Below are 12,264 nucleotides of genomic sequence, written 5' to 3'. Positions count from 1 at the left end.
CTTCAATCCACAGTCCAGATCCCACTGAAATGAAAAGGAGCTGAAAAATTCATTTTTGGGGTGAGGCTTGCGCAAGATAACCTTAATCCGCCCCTATTAGTGGCACCCCAGATCTACCCCACTCTGAGGCATCATGGCCATAGTCATGCCTCTGGTGGAGACAAAGCTTTGCCTTTCCTCCCCTGACCAAAAAAGAGAAGCAGCCCTATGTTGCAGCTGTCTTGCGTCAGGCATGAGAGTCACTGGTTGGCTGTAGCAAGTTGATCTCATGTCACCAGGGCTGTTTGTTACATGCACAGAGAAGGAAAGATTTGTGGGATTTGTCAGCCCTTGTGGAGTGCTAAGCAACACACCTGAGATTAGAGGGAGGGAGAGGGGGAGAGAGATGGTTCTGAGTTCTTTAAGGAAGGGCGTTTGAGGTCAGCTTGTGAGAACATCTTTATGCTATTAGGGCTTTGAAGCATCTGCAAAGCAGATGCAAGCCCAAATGTTGTGCTTTGTGTGTGTTTCATTTTTACATCTTGGCATGGATGGTCTCCCAGGTTGCTCCGTGAAGGAGGGGTGGAGATTTTGGAGCCTGTACTGCAGCTATCGCAAAGCCCCACCATTCCAGCTGGGTTCAGAAATACTTTAAGCTGTGAAGAGTTTTGCAATGGCTTCTTGTAACTTTCTCTGCGGTGATTTTACCAGATTACTTCAGAATTCTCTAGACTCGGATCTTGAAGATCAGTCTTTTTGTTTGGTTGGTTGGGTGAAAACAAAACACTGCAATGCATTTTTAGGACTTATGTAACACTACAGGGCGTTTCCTTCTGCAAAGGTATATTTTATTGCCTATAACTCAGCCAGCAGAAAGAAAGAACAGTCAGTCCTAAGCAGAAAATGCCTTTTGAATCATCAGAATCTTCACAGAATTGTCACTGATTAGGTGAGGTCTTTTTCCATCTAGTGCAGCTGAGAGTTTAGAAATCCAATGAAACGCTTTAGAAAAGAGACTGAAATAAATACTGGACAGACAAACTCCACTTAGTTGTGGCCCTTTCATCTGGACTCTAGAACAGTGTTTCCCAACCACTGTTCCGCGGCACACTAGTGTGCCGCGAGATGTTGCCTGGTGTGCCGCGGGAAAAATTAAAAAATTTGAAAGATTTTTTTTAAAGTCTAATTTTCGATTGGGGCACCGTCACTAGATGACCCCTGGGGTTCCCTCCCTCCCTCCCGCTCTGCGCCTCCCTCCTCCTCCGGGGAGGCCCTTCCTGGCTCTCGGCCAAGGCTTGGCGGCTGCCACTCACTCGCTCGCCCACCCGTCCCTCCATCCCTGCACCCGGCCTCTCCCCCTCCATCCCCGGCGCGGGGGCTGCCGGGATCCGTAGTCCCCTCGCGCTTGGGCTCCGCGCCCGCGCGGGGTGCGCGAACTACGTTTCCCAGCGTGGCCTGGCGGGCCGGGCGTTTTGTTTGAAGCGCTCTTCTCCCGGCCATGGAATGAGCGCAGCGGCGGCGGCCGGGCGGGCAGGGGCTCTTCCGCGCAGGCCCCGCGCAGCCTGCCTGCGCCCCCGCGGAGATCGGGCGGCAGGGTGGAGCCCGGGGATCCCCGTGGAGGCGGAGCGGCGGAGGCAGAGGCTGCCCCCCAGGTAGGGCTGCGTCGGGGGGGTTATTTTTGCAATGCTGCATCCGCGCTGGAGGGGACGCATCGGACCGCGGGGAGACCCCTTGGCGTGCGTGCAAGGCAATGCATGCGTGCAGACGTTGCATGGAGTGCAGTGCAATGCAATGGCAACGCGGCGCCCTGCATGCATGCATGCAACTTCCACCGGCGCTCCGGACTTGGCAGGTGAGGGGGGTCCCCAGTGGGCGGCAGAGAGAGCCGGGAGGGCGAAGGGGACCCGGGGGGAGCAGCGCTGCTCCCCGAGCCGAGCCCGGGGGGAAACTTCGGCGTCGTTGCGCCGGGTGTTGGAAGCTGCGGCTGGCGGGGGCCCCTCACCTGCAAAACCTGGTCGCCTCTCATATATTTCGTGCATTGCATTCATCGCCCGCTTTCTCCTCCAAGGAGCTCCCGGGGGCGCGCGTGGTTCTCCCCGTGTTATCCTTGCAACAACAGCCCTGCGAGGTGGGTCAGGCGAGTGGCCCAAGGGAGCACCCAGGGATTGTCCTGGCCAGGTGGGGTGATTTGAACCCTGCTCTCTGCCCGGTCTTCGTCCTCATTTAGCCCCCACATGTGCATGACTGTGCATGACTGAGGTTTCCCCCCCTCGTCTTGGCTATGGTGTGAGTCTGTGCTGTTCATTAATGGGGTTCTGCCTTCAGAGAAGATGAGCCAGCCCTCAAGGAGGTGATTATGTAATTTGCTAGCAATTCATGTCCCTCCCGGTGTGACGCTGCGCGCTGACGTCACGGGGCTGTAATGGTGGTGTGCCTCGAGATTTTTTTCATGAAACAAGTGTGCCTTTGCCCAAAAAAGGTTGGGAAACACTGCTCTAGAAGAAATATGAAGACAACCTCAGTGCTAGAATTATGGGGATACAGGTCAATGAAATTCACATGGTCCACACCAGACACTGTCCAGTTTTATCCAACTCATGGGTCCCCTCTGTGGGCTTCTAAAAACAGTAGTCCAGGAGGTGGGAAGGTCATCATAAATGGTAATGCCTTTCTGCTCCCTGCAATACAAATAAAGGATTTCAAATGTGGCAGCTTCCAAACTGAACACACGGTAAATGAGATGGATTTTGTTTTATAAGCTAGTGTTGGGTGTAACTGTTTTGAGTAAAGGTTTTAATATGGCTTTAGCTTGGGGGTACTTTGGTGCAAATAAGGTGTTCCTAGTTAATCATTCATGCTCTTGTCATAAATGTGCCGCTCTCCCAAGCTTGCATAAATAGAAGACTTGTATAAACTAGAGATAGAACAGATGACCCTATTTCCATTCAGTCTGTGTCTGCATTAAACTCATTTCATTTCATTTTTCACTAGTATACTGCCTTTTTACATTACAATACTCCAGGCGGTTCGCAACTCATACAGATGAAGGCTATTCAAGAAAAACCACATGGCCATCCTTTAACAATTAACATGGCCAAAAACAACTTGACAAAATCCAAGAATCCATTTTGCATATAATATTACAAGACAATTACAAAATGCCAGCATGCAATAAAACAAAATCACCCACAAAAGTTGCAACACCTTAATCATGGTAATCAACCAAGACAACATCTGCAAGATACAATACACAAATATAACTCTTTTGTCCCCTTTTCTGCTTTTGCTATCAAAATTGGAAGACAGAAAAAGCACCTTATTAAAATGGGACATGTTTTCATACACACTTTCCTCTAAATAATAACAACAACAATCAGTGCTATTTTTCTAGAAAAAGAGGTTCTGGAATTCACCATGAATGTCTCTCTTGTTCTCTTATGATGGCAATGGCACCCACCTGAGAAGTGCCAGAACTAACTCCCGGTTGAAATAAAGCCCTGATAATAAAATCAGTCAATCAATCATCAATCAATCAATCAATCAATCTAAGGATCACAGGCCATCGATTATTTAACCAGCCAAAGCCTGGGAGAAGAGGAATGTTTTTGCCTGGAGCATAAAGATATGCAATGAAGGTGCCAGGTAAGCCTCCCTGGGGAAATAATTCCACAGATGTGGAGGCACTTGGATGAGGGAGGTTTATTCAGAGCTTACCTTGGATTCAGCAAAAGCAGCCTTACAGCCGAGGGCTGGCTGATAGCACAGCCGCAATTGCCCAGGTTGGAGCTGGAGCTGGTGCATGACATAGTCACTAACTGTCTGTACTATGTGGCCCTTACCTGGTTTGGCCCCCCTCTCAATTCATGTCTCCCTCTAACCTAAAACCACTGTGATTGGGGCCCCTGCTCTTCTCAGCTCCTCTTCTCCCAGACACATCTCCCCTCCCTCAATTAAAACATAACAAACAAGCCAGACAAACAAGCTGAACACAACCAACCAAGATCTAGTCCTCCTAATCTTTCACAGTGCCAATAAAAATAAATAACTATATAAACAAAACACCTACCCATGTGATGCTGACACAAATCCCTACACTAACACTATGCAACAGAACAAAAGAACAATACGGCCATCTCCCTCCTTCTCCCCAACCACAATATGTCTATGACAAATGTGCCTCTCACTAAATGTAAACAAACTGTGAAAAAGACTTCATGAATTCATAGAATCATAGAATTGGAAGGGACCCCCAGGAGCATCCATGACAGGTGGCCATCCAAACTCTGCTTAAAAACCTCCATGGAAGGAGAGTCCACAACCTCCCAAGCGAGACCGTTCATGAACAGCTCTTACTATGAGAAAGTTGTTCCTGATGTTTAGTCAGAATCTCCTTTCTTGTAACTTGAAGCCATTGATTTGAGCAGGAGAAAACAAGCTTGCTCCATCTTCCATGTGAGAGCCCTTGAAATATCTGAAGATGGCGCTTAAGATATCTCTTCTTAGTCTCCTCTCTTCCAGGCTAAACATACCCAGCTCTTTCAACCATTCCCCATAAGACTTGGCTTCTAGACCCTTGATCATCTTGGTTGCCCTCTTCTGCACACAATCCAGCTTGTCAACATCCTTCCTAAATTGTGGAGCCCAGAATTGGACACAGTATTCCAGGTGTGGTCTGACCAAGGCAATACTATTACTTCCCTTGATCCGGACACTCTACTTCTGTTGATGCAGCCTAGAATAGCATAAGCTTTTTTTGCTGCTGCATCACACCGTTGACTTCATTTTGTTAGCTTGCACCCAGTTCTCCAATCTGTTAAGGTTCTAATTATGTCTTCTACGGCATTAGCTACCCATCTCAGTTTGGTGTCATCTGCAAATTTGATGAGCATCCTCTCAATGCCTTCATCTAATACCTCCAGTATTTTCTTATCTCTTCCTGGGCCACAACCTTCAACAGTAAGTCTCTTCAACTTCCTGCCCAGGGTCTCACAGTCCCTTGCTATAGGTTGAAGGCTTTCAATGGCAGTATTATTTGCACCCACATGAATCAGAAGGAGGGGGTAGTGGTCAGTGGGATTTATAAGACTTGGCAACTTCTCTTCCACATCTTGTATCTTTGCACTTGGAAGACAGTACCTGGAAGACAATTGAAAGTGGAGACAATAGATGTACTTTCCCCTGTTTATTTGTTTGTTTTGTAGCACAAGAAAATCTTTAATAAAAACTATTTTTTAAAAAAAACAAGCAACAATAAACCCACAGAGATTAAAAATAGGCATTTTGTACGTGTTTTTCTTCTAAAACAAGCAGCTTTGTCTTCTTTTCCCCAGGCATTTCCCCCTAAAATATGCACTGAAGCAAAATAACACCACACAATTTGGATAGGTGTGGAATCTGATTGATGACTGCATTTCTGTCACTGTATAAGTCTGGCAACTGTAACCCTGATCATTTCGCTTTAAAGTTGTGGACTGCACAGAATTCTGCTCTGTCCCTGGTATAAACAGAAAATTTTAAAAGACGTTCCCCTGAAAGTTGCAAAGGCTCTGCCCTTTGCTTCTAAGGTGCCAATGAAGGCAGGGCTGTAGCGTCTCTTATCGCCACCCGGGGCATTGAGTATGTGCACCAGGGGTGAGCAGGGCACGTGGGGAGGGGACACTCATGTGCCAGATCCCAACAGAGGAGAGGGGCACCAAAACAGCCATTGCTGCTTCTCCTCCCCGCCACTTCCATCCCCAGGTCAGGCCTGATCCAGCAGAGGCGCTGTGGCCAGTTGGGATCTGCGCCCTCCCCCTACCTCTTGGCCAGCCTAAGGTTGGCCCTAAGGAGAAGGAGCTGCTTCTGCCGCTGCCGCTGCTGCTACCACACCAAAGCCTGGGCCTGGGCGCAGCTTCCCTTAATGAAGGAGCGCATCATGGGAAAGCCTGGTTGCATCCCCTCAAAAACATGTCCCTGGGGCTACGGTCCCCCCACGCTATGCCAATGAGTGAAGGAGCATTCATTCTGAGACATGCTCCCCAAGATTTCTCTCAGCATCTTGAAGGATGCCAGTACTCATGGTTCTGTGATCCAGACAAAATGCTTAACTCTTTTCACTTTATGCTTTAGAAATTAAATGTCCTTTCCATTCCCCCATCAACAGAAAGTTTCTTTCCAGACCGGCTAAAGGGTTTGTTTCAGTTAAGTATTGTTATAGATGGGCGGGGTGGGGGGGCATGGCAAAAACCTAGACATTAATAAATGCTAGGATTTTGATGATTGGGGATGTGAAGGGATAAATACAAGCTGCTGAGAAATTCCTGGGCTAACCTATGCAAAAACGTCCTGGCCAAGCTGGGGCCATTAAGAAACAATACAGTGCCATCAAGGGCCGTTGGCAATGCAAGAGAACATCTCCCTTACACTGAGATGTGAACAGAGACTGGGGGTTTGAGAGGTTGCCAGGGTAACTGGGTGTGAGGCATAGGAAGAGAGTTTTGAGCAAGGGTTGCTGGGAAGAAGAAGGTCTGGAATCCATGTTGGGCAGGATGGCTGCAGGGCTGACAGGAAGAGATGCCTTGGACTCCAGGGTTGCACTGCTGAAGGATACAAGACCCTCTTCAAATGGCCATGCTGCCAGATCTGGACTCCCTCTTTGTAGACTGAAGGTGTTTCAATTCTCCAAAGGACCACAGACCCTGGGTGAGTGCCTGCAACCCTCTTCAGCAGAGAGAGGAGGAGGCATTCAACTCTTGTAACAGTATTTAACATTATTTGGGAAGATGGTGCATCATTATTCCCAGGCCCATGGCACACCCATGGAACAGATGATCCCATTGGGCTGGGCTAACCCTCTGTGTGTGAATCACTTTCAAACTTAGGGCGGGGGTAGCGGGCAGCGCACCCAACAGCAAAGGCCTCTTCCACAGAACCAGTCACATCTGTGCATTGCTTTAGCTGATGTCAGATGCTGCATCAGGGCTGTGATTGAAAAGGGGAAATGGGGAGACAGAAGGGGTCACAGTGAGCAGTACATTTGGGAAGGTGATTGGAGGATTTCCAGCATTTGCCATAAGTAGAAAGTAGACAGCCGGACCATAGCTAAGTGGGGAACATCTGCTTTGCATGCAGACGGTCTCAGGTTTTATCCAGCTAGAAGACTCAAACAGCAGGTGAGGATACGGCATCCCTCTTTGTCTGAGACCCTGGAGAACTGTTGCCGGTCAGAGCAAAGTGGACCATGTGGTGGACAAATAGGCTGCCCCAGTGCAAGACAGCTGTTTCTGTTCCAATTATCCAGTAGATCAGTGATGGGGAACCTGTTTTCCCCCAAAAGCTATAGGACTCCAACTCCCCTGATCCCTCATTGGGGTTGATGGCAGTTAGAATCCTGAAACATTTCAGTGGGGCATAGATTGCCCCATTCCTGCCACAGATCAACCAAAGGGAAAGAACCATAGGGGAAAGAACCATATGAGGATGCACATTGTCTCTGACTCCAGATGGTGATCAAGAGTCTAGAACTGGGGTCTGCAACCTTTAAGACAAAAAGAGCCACTTGGACCTGTTTCCGAAGGAAAAAAAACTGGGAGCCGCAAAACTCGTCATTATAAAAATAACTTTTTTTGTCACTTTTTAAAATTATTTCTTTGTTTGACCCCTCAGAATTACTCTTCCTCATAGAAATAAACGTTAAATTAACAAGTTACATTTTTTGTGTGTGTGTTCTTCACTCCCCTTCAAAACAGTGACCAGCGTACATGCCCCTTACAATGTAGCGGGTGGGTGGGCGGGAAGGTGACGTCGGGACGGTGCGTGACTAACACACGCACCGCCCCCATGCGACGTCACAGCCAGTACAGCGCCCGCCACAGTGGGGAGTGTCGGGGTGCACAATGCGCCTCCTCCCCTTGCTAGTATCTGCCCCGGAGCCGCGGCAAAGGTGTAAAAGAGCCACATGCGGCTCTGGAGCCGCAGGTTGCAGACCCCTGGTCTAGAACATAGAAAACAGCCACACAATGAGTCAGACCATTGGTCCATCTAGCCCAGTATTCCCTACACAGACTGGGAACAGTTGTCCGGGATTTTAGGCAGGGGACATTTCGGCCTTACCTTGAAATGCCAGGAATTAAACTTTTTCCGTGCAAGGTAGATGTTTTGCCACTGAGCTGGGACAAAGATCAGGGGGAAAGGCCCCATGGATGATGAAGATCAGATAATAAACAACTTTGACTTTGTCACCTGATACAACAAATCTTAGTTGGTTAATGAGTATTAGTTGATTCATCATTTGCTTAGTTATTTAAATTTGATCACTGGTCAGTGCAATTCTTTTGACACAAGACGTAGCCTTTGTGCTCACCTCACCTCAAAAATGATGAGTTGGAAAAGGTTCCGTAAAGGGCAAGCAAGTGATTGAGGGGACGGAGTTACTCGCCTATGAGGAAAGATTGCAGCATTTGAGATTTTACAGAAAAGGCCAGTAAGAGGTAACCTGATGAAACTTTATGAAATTATGCCTAGCATGGAGAAAGTGGATAGAGAAAGAGTTTTCCCCATCTCGTATTGCACTATAACTTGTGGACATCCAGCCCAGATGAATGGTGGAAGACTGAAGACGTATAAAAGAAAGGACTTCTTCATGCAGCACATAGTTGAACTATGGAACTCACTCCTGCAGGAGGCCTTGTTAACCATCAGCTTAAGATATTCAAAAAGATACTAAAGAAGGATTAGACAAATTCACGCCTCCATGGTCAGAGCCAGCAATGCTTCTGAATGCCAGTGTCTGGAAGCCCTAGGAGGGGCTGCCCTTGTGCCCGAGTCCTGCTTGCGGTTTCCCACAGGCATCTGGTCAGGATGCTGGACTAGATAAGCCCTGATCCAGCAGGGGTCTCCTTCGGTTCTTATGTAACATGTTAAGCCAGGTGGGAAGGCCCAGAGTTCAAGCACAGAGCAGCTGCTTTGCCTGCAGAAGTCCCTGGGTTCAATCCCTGGAAGTGTCTCTAGTGAAGAAGGTGCTGGGAAATATGGTTTTCTGCCGGAGACCCTGGAGAGCTGTGGCCAATCAGAGTAGGCACTACTGGCTCAGGTGGGCCACTTCAGATGGATGGCACCCTGGTGTTTCCTGTAACAACTATAACATGTGGCTCTGCCTGTTCTGCCCCACCCCCGAATATTTGCATATTTATTCTCCAACTAAAGCTCATGAAGAGTTAACAATTAAATGTGGGATGTGTGGAAACCTTACATAACTCATTCAGTCTCATCTCTGGGGTGTTTCTTTGCACACTCTGCCAGAACTAATTTCACGGTTTTAAAACAAGTTGTGATACAAAAGGAATCTGTGATGAGCTGTTGGGGTGGGGGTGGGGACAATGGCTTCCTTCTCTGCCCTAGAGGAAGGCTGGCTGGTGGTTCCACGGGAACTTTTGAGTCCCACGTGCTCCAAGCTGCCCCTCCCTCCCCCCACATGTCCCCCAGGACAGCTCCTCTTGCGTTACGGTATAGTTTGTGCTGTGCCTTTAGATGTCCTTTTTGAATTTGTTTTTCCCCATATGAGTTACATGAGTTATCATCCTTTAAGACTGAACCTCCTTTCCTTCAGACTTCCAATACCTACCTACCTACCTTCCTTCCTTCCTTCCTTCCTTCCTTCCTTCCTTCCTTCCTTCCTTCCTTCCTTCCTTCCTTCCTTCCCTTTCTCTCTCTCTTTTTTGCTAGAGCCCCAAGGTCCACCAATTGGATCCAGGTACAAAATGGCAGCTCAAGGGGAGGAGCCACTGGCCAAATGCATCCCATGAGCCACCCTGTTTTAGGAGTGGGGCGGGGCGGGGGGAGAGACCTTCTGTTGCTGCTGTTGTTAAACAAGTGGAAGTCAGAAACCATTGTTGGGAATCATCCAGGGATCTACCACAATCCCGTGCATAGTGACTCAGAAGTCCCACTGTGTACAGTGGAGCTTAGTCACAAATAAATATACATAGGATTGCAACCTAAATTTTAGAATGGGGAGTAGATACAGGATTTGTGTACATCCATATATGTGTGTATACAACTGAAGAAAGTGAAAGCAGAAATGTTTGGCTAAGATTTGTTAATATTTAATATTTGTCTTGGATTTGTCCATTTTTGAGCATTTCTGACCTGTTTCTGAGTCATTCTGTGCTCTTGCTCATTCATTCTGTGCGCCAGGTTCCCAGCTACTGTGTATAAAATGAAGCTCTGGTGCTCTCTATTCACTATAATGGGAAATATAAAAATGGACATAATTCCTTCTACCCTTCAGCCAAAGTTGATGAAATTTATAGGCACAAGAGCCCTTCAGAATGGATTAAGCTGCCCAAATTACAGACAAATAGGTCCTAGGACCTTTTGTGAGGGGAGTAAAATGAAGCCACTTTTTCTCCGTAATATGTAACAGGGGGGGGGGGGGTTGTCTCACCATCTTATTCTAATCTCCCACACGGGGTTGTTGCGAGGGGAGCCTCATATCCTTCCTTAAGCTCCTTGAAGTAATGGTGAAATAAAAGCATAATAAACAAATATTGGTGCATTTGTTATATTAAGATTTGACATATGAATAAATGATGTTGAAGTCTGCTTGAACAACCCCCGCCTCTGCAACTCTTTCACAAAGTGAATTCTTGAGGCAGGACTTCTCTTAGGCCAACAGTACAGTTTCAAGTAAATTCAAAATTAGACACATTTTGCAATTCAGATTTTGAAGTCAAACATTTGATGCCAGTGCTGAGGTTAGGAAATCAAAAATAGAAATTGATTGGTTTCCTGACTGCTTAAATGAATGGATGGAATAATATAAAATCAATTCAATCGTGTATTGCATGTCAGCCGTCATATAAGGTCAAATTCCAGCCACGTCTGCAAGCACATCAGATGTCAATGTGAAGGCTAAATATCACATATCTAACAAATATTTGCCTCATCATAGAATTTTGGAGAATAATAATAATCCTTGCAGAGGAGAATTTTGAGAGGCACATCAATTTCAGTTCTGCTTTCAGTGACCTGTTATTATGAGCTATCTAGGTTTTCAGAAACCAGGATCAAAATTAGCAAAATAATTGAAATTTTGAGAGAAGAAAGGGCACCCCAAATATATGTGAATATGGGGCTAGCTAATAGTTACTGGTTGCAAAAGCCCAAGTCAGGCCTTATCATTTGGCAGAATGAGGCAACCCTTCTATTGGAGGACAAAGCTGTGTGAGCCACGCAGCCTGTCCTGTACCCACATAACCAGCCTGCTTCCAACAGGCTTTGAAGGATTCTACGTTGTTGCCAGTATTGACCGAACGTTTACCTGCCAGCCCTGTCTTACCCCTTTCCTCAAAGCTTCAGCCAGTTTAAGATTTGAAGCCTGTAGTAGACCAAAGCAGAGAGGGTGGGGGGAGAGGAGCTTAGCCTGTCTCTTCCTGCAAACGGAGCCCTGTCATATTTCTGGAGATGGAAAGCAGGGAAACCATTTTGCTGCTGTCAAAAAGGCATCTAGAAGAAGAACAGGAGCAGCATCCCACCTGTCAAGCCTGATCGTTGCTCTCTTGCAACCATGTGATGTTTTCTTCCCGACGGCCGCCTTGCAGTCAACTCTCCATCTTGGTCATCAAAAGTCAGAAGCCAAGTGACATGACTGGCGGAAGAACCCAGCGCTCAGAAAAAGGCTGGGAATGTGGCAGAGGGGAAATTGCCTGTGAATCTCTAGCAGAGGTATTTACTGAGCTCAGAGTTGGTGGGTTTCACCCTGGAACACAAGCAAGAACAATATTTAAGGGTGGCAAGGGAAAAGGCAGGCTCCAACCAGACTGTAGCCATAGTGATGGGAGAGTATCTTCCACCATACCTGAGGGCAGTGTGGTAGCTTAGGGGACCCAAGGAGAATGGTGGGGGACTGCCCCTGCCCCATGGCACCTGCCTTACTCTGCCTAAAGAACATAAAAATATTAGAAGAGTCCGCTGGATCAGGCCAGTTGCCATCTAGTCCAGCAGCCTGTTCTCACAATGGCCAACCAGATGCCTGTGGAAAACCAGCAAGCTGGACATGTGCTCAAGAGTCTCTCTCCGCTCCTGTGGTCTCCAGTGTCAGGCAGCCAGAAGCCTCTGCCTCTGACTGTGGAGCCAGAGCATAGTCGTCAAGGCTAGTAGCCATCATTAGCCTTTCCAGGAATTTGTCCAATACTCTTTTAAAGCCATCCATGTTGGTAGCCATCACTACCTCCTGTGGAAACAAGTTCCATAGTTTAACAATGTGCTGCGTGAAGAAGTCCTTTCTTTTGTCTGTCCTGAATCTTC

At 47.4% G+C, this 12,264-nt stretch overlaps 1 protein-coding gene and 1 long non-coding RNA gene across 5 annotated transcripts in view; one reads left to right on the top strand and one right to left on the bottom strand.

The window, feature by feature from the left end:
• RORA (RAR related orphan receptor A) overlaps positions 1-12,264 on the top strand; it is a 375,892-nt gene that overhangs the window by 180,955 nt on the left and 182,673 nt on the right. The window lies entirely within an intron of this gene.
• Positions 2,479-9,721, bottom strand: LOC309518232. Of its 2 annotated transcripts, none has more exons than XR_014213390.1 (3): positions 9,581-9,721; positions 4,893-5,115; positions 2,479-2,657 (listed from the first exon to the last, which is right to left on the bottom strand). It is a non-coding gene; the product is annotated as an uncharacterized lncRNA (long non-coding RNA). The 2 variants fall into 2 exon arrangements; XR_014213391.1 differs by having other exon boundaries at positions 5,022-5,115.

The sequence above is a fragment of the Podarcis vaucheri genome, assembly GCF_965113315.1.
Source record: "Podarcis vaucheri genome assembly, chromosome: 14".
Taxonomy (NCBI): domain Eukaryota; kingdom Metazoa; phylum Chordata; class Lepidosauria; order Squamata; family Lacertidae; genus Podarcis; species Podarcis vaucheri.
This window is presented reverse-complemented; position numbering and strand designations above follow the sequence as displayed.